The following is a 12,511-nucleotide window of genomic DNA, read 5'->3' on the forward strand; positions in this document are numbered from 1 at the left end:
ACCTATGGGTACCTTATTTTTGACAAAGAAGGCAAGAATATACAATGGGGCAAAGAGAGCCTCTTCAATAAATGGTGCTGGGAAAACTGGACAGCTACATGTAAAAGAATGAAATTAGAACACTTCCTAATACCATACACAAAGATAAACACAAAATAGATTAAAGACCTAAATGTAAGACCAGAAACTATAAAACTCTTAGAGGAAAACATAAGCACAACACTCGATGACATAAATCAAAGCAAGATCCTCTATGACCCACCTCCTAGAGTAACAGAAATAAAAACAAAAGTAAACAAGTGAGACCTGTTTAAACTTAAAACCTTTTGTACAGCAAAGAAAACTATAAGTAGGGTGAAAAGACAACCCTCAGAATGAGAGAAAATAATAGCAAATGAAACAACTGACAAAGGATTAATTTCCAAAATATACAAGCAGCTCATACAACTCAATGCCAGAAAAACAAACAACCCAATCAAAAATCGGGAAAAACACCTAAACAGAGATCTCTCCAAAGAAAACATGCAGATGGCTAACAAACACATGAAAGGATGCCTAACGTTGCTCATTATCAGAGAAATGCAAATCAAAACCACGAGATATTACCTCACACTGGTCAGAATGGCCATCATCAAAATGTCTACAAACAATAAATGCTGAAGAGGGTGTGCACACTTGTGGGAATGTAAATTGATTTAGCCACTATGGAAGACAGTATGGATATTCCTTAAAAACATAGGAATAAAACCACCATATGATCCAGCAATCCCACTCCTAGGCATATTCCCTGAGGAAACCAGGGTTGAAAATGATACATGTATCCCATTGTTCATTGCCGCACTATTTACAATGGCTAAAACATAGAAGCAACCTAGATGTCCATTGACAAATGAATGGATAAAGAAGTTGTGATACATATACACAGTGGAATATTGCATAGCCATAAAAAGGAATGCATTTGAGTCAGTTCTGATGAGGTGGATGAACCTAGAACCTACAATACAGTGTGAAATGAGTCAGAAAGAGAAAGATAAATATTGTATTCTAATGCATATATATGGAATCTAGAAAAATGGTACTGAAGAATTTATTTACAGGGCAGCAATGGAGAAACAGACATAAAGAATAGACTTATGAACATGGGGAGAGGGGAGGAGATGGTGAGATGTATAGAAAAGGTAACATGGAAACTTACATTAACATATGTAAAATAGATAGCAATGAGAATTTTCTGTATGGCTTAGGAAACTCAAACAGGGGGCCTGTATCGATTGAGAGGGGTTGATGGGGTGGGAGATGGGAGGGAGGTTCAAAAGGGAGGGGATATATGTATACCTACGGCTGATTCATCTTGAGATTTGACAGAAAACAACAAAATTCTGTAAAGCAATTATCCTTCAATAAAAAATTAATTAAAAAATAAAATTTTATTCCAAGATAGTTAGAGAAAGCCAACACCAACATTCCACATTTTGATATTGTAAAAACACTAATCAAATGATCATTTAGTATATTCCAAATGAATAAAGATGTTTTAATTTTTAATTATTAAGGATACTTTAAAAAGACCTGGAGGAAAAATGATAATTTTGTAGTTTGTGACTTTATTAAGATAGAACAAACAAAATGCTGCCATACTGTGTAAATCGTTATATTTAACTGGCAAAAATTTTATAATTTTAAAAATCAGGGTTTAAAATTTTATAGATTTTTGAAACTAATATTAGTAAACTATATGTTTCCAGACACTGTATATAAATTTCTAATAAGTATGCGGTTAAGAAAGATATTTTCATTAGATAAATTTAGAGAAAGGTGTTTTTGATATATCATCATAATCTACAAATTATACTCTGTCCCCAGAAAAGTTTTAACTGTTTGAAATACATATAACTAATGTTTTTGAGTTGATAATGTGGAATATGTCATGAGAAAATAAAAACCTAAGATCCACAAAATGTATTTTTTATTAATAAATTATTTTTCTGGTGAGACCCCAATACTGTAACCACTAGCATATTTGATACTTAAATGAAGTAGAATTACATAAATTTATCAATCAGTGTATCCACATTTCAAGTGCTCAATCACTGAATATGGCCAGTGACTATCATATTGGACAGTATGGTAGACTATTTCCATCATTGCTGAAGAAATATTAAGCAATGCATTGGGAGAGATTATTTTTGAAAGTACCTGCTGAAACTCCAAAGATGCTACATTAACATATTTCTTTTCAGTTACTACCATGTAACATAGAACAATCAGAATTCTCTGCTCCAGTTTCCTCCTCCAGAAAATAACCCTACTAAGATTTCCTGTCTCTCAGGGTTCAGATGAGGGTTAAATGTGTAATGCAGGTAAAGTGCCAAGTGTACTTATGTGGTATATGTAAGTGCTATTGTGGAAATAAATAGTTACCCTTATTCTATGAAGAACCATGGAACACTTTGTTTCTTAATTGTCACAATTTAAAAATCCCTCCTACTTCCCAGGTACATTGTCATGTTGATGAGAATTCTTTCTTTCAGCCTGCCTCTAAGCTAAACTACTATGCCAACCCATTTGCTTTCCTTAGACACAACACACACACACACACACACACACACACACACACACACAGTGGGAGCAAGCCCAGTGTTCAACTTCTGTCAATTCATCCTTTTGCCATTTTACTACAAGTCATGGTGTCCACATGAGCCACAATAAGCCCCAAAACAAGGTTGAGCCTATAATTTGTCTTCCAAATGAGGTTAAAGTGAGCATAAATATTGTTTTATAGTACAACCTTGAAGTGGAAATTATCCGAAGCAATGTGGTCAATTAAGGTTATTCTGAGTAATCCTTTTAGCCCCAGAAGAGGCAGAGTAGAACCTGAAGTCCTTGACCTATAGCTTTCTCTGTAGTGCCCTAAATTAAAATTCCCACCTTACCATTTGATCCTACATCCCTGGACACTGACACTCCAATTTCATAGATGATGAACATGGCATTTACTCAAAAGCAGGGTGAAGGTAGAGTAGGTTTAATAGGGTGAAGTTGCTATTCATTTTCTCTCTAGCTTTTTCTCATCACTTAAGTTTTTCTTTTTCTTCTCTTTTCTTGCTTCAAATTTCCTCAGTACTATAATGAAGTGAAAAATGTACAGCCATTGACACTTTAATCGTTATCAAAATATACAGAAGGATTAAGTGACTTACTGTATATTATCCTCTAATCACTGTTTACTCTATGATTCTCAAGGGCCCAGAAAGAGCCCCACAGTCTGTATGTAGAAGTATCTACCTGATTTGCCTTGATTTAAAGGAACGTGACCTTACTGTTTTCTGCATAAGCGGGGATGAAACAGCATCTCTCGACACTAGTTCCGCATCTCTAGACACTGGACACCATTTCCTGCTTGCCAAGATTTCCACGGTTTATATAAAGCACATATTCACCCCTTCTTGCAGCATCTTCTACTACACTCTAGCCTCTGGGTGCTTACATTTCAGCAGTTCTTTGTGCTGTGATAGTCACATACCTGTACTATTTTCTGTGGTTTTCTATTGACTTAGCTGCATGCAATTTTCTTAATTATCACCATCACTTCCCATTGTTTATTTCTCTTCATATTTCTCCACAAATAAATATCATTAACATACACATTATATACCTTTATATCCAGAAATGAGAAGTGAAATGTTTAACCTTGTCATGATTTACTTTCCAACTGGAGAGCTGTTAATAATGTCAGATTACATAAAACCCTGTTAACATAATGTGATTGGGCATTAATCTATATCAAAGCAATCTTTTTGTAGTAATTTCCCAAATAACTGATTGTTGTGTGCACAGATCTTCCCCAGGTACAAAAAAACTGAAATATATCTTGACCGACCACTCATTACCTCCTTCAGTGATGAAAACTCATCATATTAAAGACAAATTTCACATTATGCAGTTTTATTAAAAGGTAGTATGTTTTCCACTACTCTATTCTTATATGTCTTCACACAAATTATCATGTATCAGTAATGACACAATTTAAGGAGGCCACATTTCATTTTAATTAATGTCACCATTACCACAGTGACACCTGCATAAAAATATACAAATGATCTATAATGAGTTATTTTTTAAACAATGTAATTATTGAACACTTACTATGTGTTCTACACTATGCTGTGTTTAACCTTTGCATATTTGTTTATCATATGTAATAGAAATTAGTGAGTCTTCATTCTTCATAGCTGAGTTACACAGATAACTACCTTCACTTGTAGAATATTTTATTTTCATAATGATGAATATACCCTGCTAGGTCATAATTGTGTTATTTCTGACTGCTAATGTTTAAGCTGAATTAAATCTACTTTCATTGAACATCTTGAGTATAAATCCTATATGCTCATAAAAATGAACTGTAATCTATATCAGATAATGATCATTTTAGAGGTGCAATTTTAAATGATCTGAAAATTTTGGTGTCTTATTGCTTCCAGAATGGGCTACATTATTTGACTTATTGTTCTTTTCCAGGGAATAAGCTGGAATGTTAGGCACAAACTCCATGATATAATAAAAAACTTATTGGGAAAGAACAGGAGCTTGTGTTCAAGGAAGCAACATTTGGCTTGTATGAATTGGATGAAATATTTTTATTTTATTTTTGTAGGTTTGGTAATTTACACACTAATTTCCAAAGTCTCTCATGGTTTTTCATTCAAAGGCTTCAGTTCAGGTCATTTCAGCCGCTCATTCATGTCTGACTTTGCAGCCCCATGCACTGAAGCATGCTAGGCTTCCTTGTCCTTCACCAACTCCCAGAGTTTACTCAAACTCATGTATATTGAGTTGGTGATGTCATCCAACCATCTCATGTTCTGTTGTCCCTTCTGCTCCTGCCTTCAATCTTACTCAGCATCAGGGTCTTTTCAAATGAGTGTTATTTGCATCAGGTGGCCAAAATATTGGAGTTTCAGCTTCAGCATCAGTCCTTCCAATGAATATTCAGGACTGATTTCTTTAGGATGGACTGGTTGGTTCACTTTGTTGTCCAAGGGCCTCTCAAGAGTCTTCTCCAATACCACAGTTCAAAACCATCAATTCTTCAGGGCTCAGCTATCTTTATACTTCAACTCTCACATCCATCCATCAGTCAGTTCAGTCGCTCAGTCAAGTCCGACTCTTCGTGACCCCATAAACTGCAAAACGCCAGGCCTCCCTGTCCATCACCAACTCCCAGAGTTCACTCAAACTCACGTCCATCGAGTTGGTGATGCCATCCAGCCATCTTATCCTCTGCCGTCCCTTTCTCCTCCTGCCCCCTATCCCTCCCAGCATCAGGGTCTTTTCCAATGAGTCAACTCTTCGATGAAGTGGCCAAAGTACTGGAGTTTCAGCTTTAGCATCATTCTTTCCAAAGAAATCCCAGGGCTGATCTCCTTCAGAATGGACTGGTTGGATCTCCTTGCAGTCCAAGGGACTCTCAAGAGTCTTCTCCAACACCACAGTTCAAAAGCATCAATTCTTCGGTGCTCAGCTTTCTTCACAGTCCAACTGTCACATCCATACATGACCACAGGAAAAACCATACCCTTGACTAGATGGACCTTTGTTGGCAAAGTAATGTCTCTGCTTTTCAATATGCTGTCTAGTTTGGTCATAACTTTCCTTCCAAGGAGTAAGTGTCTTTTAATTTCATGGCTGCAATCACCATCTGCAGTGACTTTGGAGCCCAGAAAAAGAAAGTCTGACACTGTTTCCACTGTTTCCCCATCTATTTGCCATGAAGTGATGGGACTGAATGCCATGATCTTTGTTTTCTGAATGTTGAGCTTTAAGCCAACTTTTTCACTCTCCTCTTCACTTTCATCAAGAGGCTTTTTAGATCCTCTTCACTTTCTGCCATAAGGGTGGTGTCATCTGCATATCTGAGGTTATTGATATTTCTCCTGGCAATCTTGATTCCAGCTTTTGTTTCTTCCAGCCCAGCATTTCTCATGATGTCCTCTGCATATAAGTTAAATAAACAGAGTGACAATATACAGCCTTGATGTACTCCTTTTCCTATTTGGAACCAGTCTGTTCCATGTCCAGTTCTAATTGTTGCTTCCTGAACTACATACAGGTTTCTCAAAAGGCAGATGAGGTGGTCTGCTAGTCCCATCTCTTTCAGAATTTTCCACAGTTTATTGTGATCCACACAGTCAAAGGCTTTGGCATAGTCAATAAAGCAGAAGTAGATATTTTTTTCTGGAACTCTCTTGCTTTTTTGATGATCCGGCAGATGTTGGCAATTTGATCTCTGGTTCTTCTGCCTTTTCTAAAACCAGCTTGAAGATTTGGAAGTTCATGGTTCACATATTGCTGAAGTCTGGCTTGGAGAATTTTGAACATTACTTTACTAGTGTGTGAGATGAGTGCAATTGTGCAGTAGTTTGAGCATTCTTTGGCATTGCCTTTCTTTGGGATTGCAATAAAAACTGACCTTTTCCAGTCCTGTGGCCACTGCTGAGTTTTCCAAATTTGCTGGCATATTGAGTTCAGTACTTTCACAGCATCATCTTTTAAGATTTGAAATAGCTCAACTGGGATTCCATCACCTCCACTAGCTTTGTTCGTAGTGATGCTTTCTAAGGCCCACTTGACTTCATATTACAGGATGTCTGGCTCTAGATGAGTGATCACACCATCGTGATTATTTGGGTCGTGAAGATATTATTTGTACAGTTCTTCTGTGTATTCTTGCCACATGAATACATCCATGTCACATCCATCCATGACTACTGGAAAAACTCATCATGTTACATGAGTCTATCCATCCATGACTACTGGAAAAGCAATAGCTTTGACTAGACAGACCATAAAATAATGTCTCTGCTTTTTAACATGCTGTCTAGGTTGGTCAAAACTTTTCTTTCGAGGAGCTGCTGCTGCTGCTAAGTCGCTACAGTCGTATCCAGCTCTGTGGCCCCATAAACGGCAGCCCACCAGGCTCCCCCGTCCCTGGGATTCTCTAGGCAAGAACACTGGAGTGGGTTGCATTTCCTTCTCCAATGCATGAAAGTGAAGTCTCACAGTTATGTCTGACTCTTAGCAACCCCATGGACTGCAGGCAGCAGGCTCCTCCGTCCTTGGGATTTTCCAGGCAAGAGTACTGCAGTGGGTTGCCATTGCCTTCTCCACCTCCAAGGAGCAACTGTCTTTTAATTTCATGGCTTCAGTCACTATCTGCAGTGATTTTGGAGCCCCCAAAATAAAGTCTGCCACTGTTTCCACAGTCTCCCCATCTATTTGCCATGAAGTGATGGGATCAGGTGCCATTATCTTAGTTTTTTGAATGGCTTTGAAGGCATCTTTACCACTGAGCAACCTGTGAAGACCTGTATATGTATGCATGTGTATATTTGATTTTTTTTTAATGTTGAATTTTTTCCTGGATACATCATTATGTATACCAAAATTCATTAGAATTATTTGGCAGTTTGTTAGTGTTTCTCCATTTAAAAATATGTAATTTTCTTAGATTGACTTTAACTTGTAATGTAACATTTTATCTTTTTTTTTTCTATTCTGATTCCTTTCTTATTCTTTGTTGTTTTTCTGAAAATAAAACTAATTAAATGTAAACCATATAGGTTCACATATTTTTATACTTAAATTTTTCACCATTTATTATAATACAACTGATTCTTTAGATATATCTGTTCAAGAGGAATGAACACAGATACACCTTTTTAAAATATTCATGAACCCACTGTTACTTAGGTTACCATTCTTTCATAGAAGTTACTTTCTCATTAGTTTTGCAAAATATTCCCTGTAAACTTTCAGAAGCTCATATTTTTCAAAGTTCTGTGCCTCAAACTATCTTTGTTTCTTTGTGTTTTGTTTTTCTTTTTTATTGGTTCTCAGTTTTCTTGTATCTAAAACAGATGATAAAATGACAAATTATATTATAGACAGAAAATGAATTTTTAAGTTTTTTAATAAAGGCTGATCAACAGTTTAAACTTCTGACAAATATGACTATGTTCTTCAACATCTGCAGAAAGTGTCAGGAAATTCAAAGTTTGTAAACACTTTTCTACATGGCATATTCAAAAATTCACAAGCACATATGATCATTAGTTTTTTACACATTAAATAACATTAACAGTAGAAAGTAAAAAAAAAAAAAAAATGGTAGCTATTGAAATCTATCTAGAGGTTCCCAGGTGGTACCATGGTAAGAATCTACCTACCAGTACAAGAGACACAAGACATGGGTTCAATCCCTGGGTTTGGGAAGATCCCCTGGAGTAGGAAATGGCAAACCACTCTGGTATTCTTGCCTGGAAAATTCCATGGAAAGAAAAACCTTGCAGGCTACAGTTCAGGGCGTCACAGTTGCAAAGGGTCACAATAGCAAAGAGACATGACTAAGTGAGCACAAGCACAAACAAGCACAATGAAGTCTATAACCAGAACCAGGCTAGGTGGATAAGGAAAACTTTTGCCCTGAATTTGTTTTGCTCAACAGTATGATTTGATTTCTGAACAACTGACTGAAATATTGTATGTGTGTGTGTATATATATATATATATATATATATCAAAGTTTATCCATACATTGTCTTAAATGTATCCGGTTCCAGAAGAGCCTTTCTTCAGGAGAACCTTACTTTGTGCCACCAAACCCTGTTTTGCCCAATGTTTTTGTTGCATCATTTGTCTATTTATACCTGGTTTTCCTTAAAAGCCAGTTTTTGTTTTCTGTTTAAGATGCTTCCCAAACTTAACCTATTTGCTAAATGATTTTAAATGAAGGAAATTATTTGAAAATTATGTAATATTTTAATATTCTGCTATTGCTTCAAAAAACCACTCTGCTCTCACACGCATGTGAAACCACATGCTTTCACATACTTTATTTCTTTATATAGATAAATAAAAGCCTAAAGGCAGGCCCTAGCACTAGCAAGAAAGTTGGGTATAAATGGCGGCCCACATACCATATGTCCAGATACTTAAAAGTTAAAATCCAGTTAACAGATTGTGAAATAAAGTATATTCTATCCTTCTGCCTTGACAAATATATCTTCATAAAGTCCTGGAAATCCAGGATTGAATTTTAAAATATTGGGCTTCTTATACTTCCAGAATAAAGTATGATATTATGTAGAGAGCCAACCTGCCTGCAGCCCACATTCTGTTTCCATCCATGGGTCCCTTCTGCACTGTGAGAAGCTCAGAACATATGCAGGTGGACTAGTTGCCCATAAGACCAAGTTTTGTTCATATACCCTGAAAACAAATTGAGTTGGCCACTATGTCTGTGAACAGACCTGGGGTAAATGTCCATGCAAACTCTGGTATTGGTCTTAGAACCATTTGAATTTAGAACTTCACTCTCAAGTATCCCGTGTATGACCTCCAAAAGTAGAGGCATGGGCTCTAAGTGGAAACTTTCCCTTGGCCAACGGGGAGTGGTATGGGTAGAAATGGAATCTAGGTTGCAAAACATGGGACTGATGCAGATGACCTTTCTCCATGCTGAAGACAGTGGTGCATTGATGAAGTTTTTGTCTCCAAGTGCACTAGTGAAAAATCCCGGATGCAATGAAACAGAAATGCTCACAGACTGATTTAAGGTGATTAGAACATATTACTTCTCAAACTAAATTGAAGTTCACAAAGAGAAGCAAGAAGAAAGATACTAAGAGGATAAACACACTTAGGGAAAGGTACTTATTGGTGGAAGAATCTTACTATCTGAATCCTGAGATATGCAATGGTCATACTCCTTCTCAGTCTCTCTCTTCCCCTCTTTCTTTTGGCCTCTCTTTTACTATCTCTTCCTCAACAGCTTCTCCAAATATGGCTTGGGTATAAGAATGAGAATTAAAATTTGAACAAATGGATTCCAACAGAAGCATGGCTGGGCCAGTAACACACACATCTTTTACTACAATGATGCACAAAAATAAGTAAAATATGCTTTACCAACATCTGTAACTTGCCAATTTTTTGAGCTGAGCTGGTGGCCAAAATAGAACTGTACTAAGTGTAATCAAACTCATGTCCATTGAGTCAGTGATGCCATCCAAACATCTCATCCTCTGTCGTCCCCTTTTTCTCCTGCCTTCGATCTGTCCCGGCATCAGGGTCTTCTCCAAGGAGTCAGTTCTTTTCATCAGGTGGCCAAAGTATTGAAGTTTCAGCTTCAGCATCAGTCCTTCCAGTGAATATTCAGGACTAATTTCCTTTAGGATGGACTGGTTGGATCTCCTTGCAGTCCAAGGGACTCTCTAGAGTCTTCTACAACACCACAGTTAAATTCATCAGTTCTTCAGTGCTCAGCTTTCTCTGTGGTCCAATTCTCATATCCATACATGACTACTGGAAAAACCATAGCTTTGACTAGATGGACATTTGCTGGCAAAGTAATGTTTCTGCTTTTTAATAAACTGTCTAGGTTGGTCATAACTTTTCTTCTAAGGAGAAAGTGTCTTTTAATTTCATGGCTGCAGTCACCACCTGCAGTGATTTTGGAGCCCCCCAAAATAAAGTCTGTCACTGTTTCCACTGTTTCCCCATCTATTTCCCATGAAGTGATGGGACCAGATGCTATGAGCTTGGTTTTCTGAATGTTGAATTTTAAGTGAAATTTTTCACTCTCCTTTTTCACTTTCATCAAGAGGCTCTTTAGTTCTTCTTTGCTTTCTGCCATAAGGGTGGTGTCATCTGTGTATCTGAGGTTATTGATATTTCTCCTGGAAATCCTGAATCTTGGAGGATGAAAATGTCCATCCTCCTCCTATTGCCCCACCACCAGTTGAAATCCCTGATCATTTTATAATGACACCAGACAAGTACCACATGAGCCATATTCTATCAAAGCAACACACCATGATGCCAGCACCTCCTTTGCAACATGTGCCGCACGAGCACTATAATCAGCCACACAAAGATATTCATGCTCCTCCAGCAGATCTGTCCCACTTCTACCTTGCTCAGTCAGGAAATCTTTCCTAACTGAACAAGGATTTAATATTCAACAAAATTCAACAGCAACTTAATAATTCTCCTGATTCAGGATGACTCAAATTCAGTTGCTAAAGAACAACCATCTCCTGCCCTAGCATTTGCTCACCATCATCCTGAATATCAGGGTCAACCAATGGTCTCACACTCTTATCATATTATGCCTTCACAGCAACAATATGTACTACCCTGACCTCCTCAGCCACCAACAAACCATTCAGTGCCACAGCCTCCCTAAGCCATAGGTACTCCTCACTTGATGTATAGCTGAGTTCCACCTCCACCAATGACCTCTGCTCCACTACCAATTACCCCTCCCCTGGCATATCATTGCCCAGATGCCATCTTATATAAATCATCCTCCAGGTCCTCCCCCACCTCCACATGGAGGTCCTCCTATTACTGTACCTCCTCCTCACTGTTATAACCCTCACTCTTCACTCCAGTTCACTGAAGATCCAGGAACCCTGAGCCTTCTGTTTATACAACCAAGGGGAATGAGCCCTGGTATGTAGCCTGTACCAAGAGGGCCACCTCATCCTCTACAAATGCAGGGTTCTCCTTCTCAAACCCCACTTTCTGAACTACATCATCCCTATCAGTCAAGATATGAACCATATTACCAATAATAATAGTATTCTGAACTGAAGGTATGATGAGGTAGCAAAACTTATATATAGTTAATGTTTTAATTAAGCCTTGACTGGGGAAGGAGAACACCTCTTACTGAGGTGGATAAAAACATTTAGGGTCTTGTCTCTTGAAATGGTTTTAAATCTTGACTTAGGGTTGATATCAAGTACTATACTGCAGTGTGGATAAGTAGCTCAGTTGAGCACAGCTATATTTTAACATCTTTGTTCTCCTATTGTGGTAAATTGACCCACAGGTGACCATTTGTAAAAATTTTGAAAAAAAAATTTTCCATTGTTCTACTTTCAAAGGTAAACTCAATGTTTAATTTTTCTTCTGAAACATTTTGTTAATTTGTATAAAAAGATTAAATTTCAGTATGGCTGTAAAAGGCTATTTTTATGTGAATTTAAGTGCAGTCACATATTTTTTAAACCATGTGTTTTACCACTAATTTTTCAGAGATACAATAAAATCCTCAAAGTAAAAATATAAAAAGAAAACAAACAAAATAAAGCATCCTATAAGTGCATCTATGCTGCTAAATTGCTTCAGTTGTGTCTGACTCTGTACAACTCCATAGACGGCAGCCCACCAGGCACACCCATTCCTGGGATTCTCTAGGCAAGAATACTGAAGTGGGTTGCCATTTCCTTCTTCAATGCATGAAAGTGAAAAGTGAAAGGGAAGTCGCTCAGTCGTGTCCGACTCTTAGCAACCACATGGACTGCAGCCTACCAGGCTCCTCCATCCGTGGGATTTTCCAGGCAAGAGTACTGGAGTGGGGTGCCATTGCCTTCTCCAGTGTGCATCTATATATGTGGGCAAATAGATTACTTATTATCTCTGTTTAATTTTTCTTATTACT

General features: G+C 37.5%; 1 pseudogene; it reads left to right on the top strand.

Annotated features, from left to right (window-relative positions):
* Nucleotides 1-9,295: 9,295 nt before the first annotated feature.
* Nucleotides 9,296-11,639, top strand: LOC147361820 (E3 ubiquitin-protein ligase Hakai pseudogene; annotated as a pseudogene).
* The last annotated feature ends 872 nt before the right edge of the window (nucleotides 11,640-12,511 follow it).

Source organism: Bos grunniens, chromosome 12 (genome assembly GCF_055505025.1).
Source record: "Bos grunniens cultivar Pamir isolate PY7600 chromosome 12, Bosgru_T2T1.0, whole genome shotgun sequence".
NCBI classification, from domain to species: domain Eukaryota; kingdom Metazoa; phylum Chordata; class Mammalia; order Artiodactyla; family Bovidae; genus Bos; species Bos grunniens.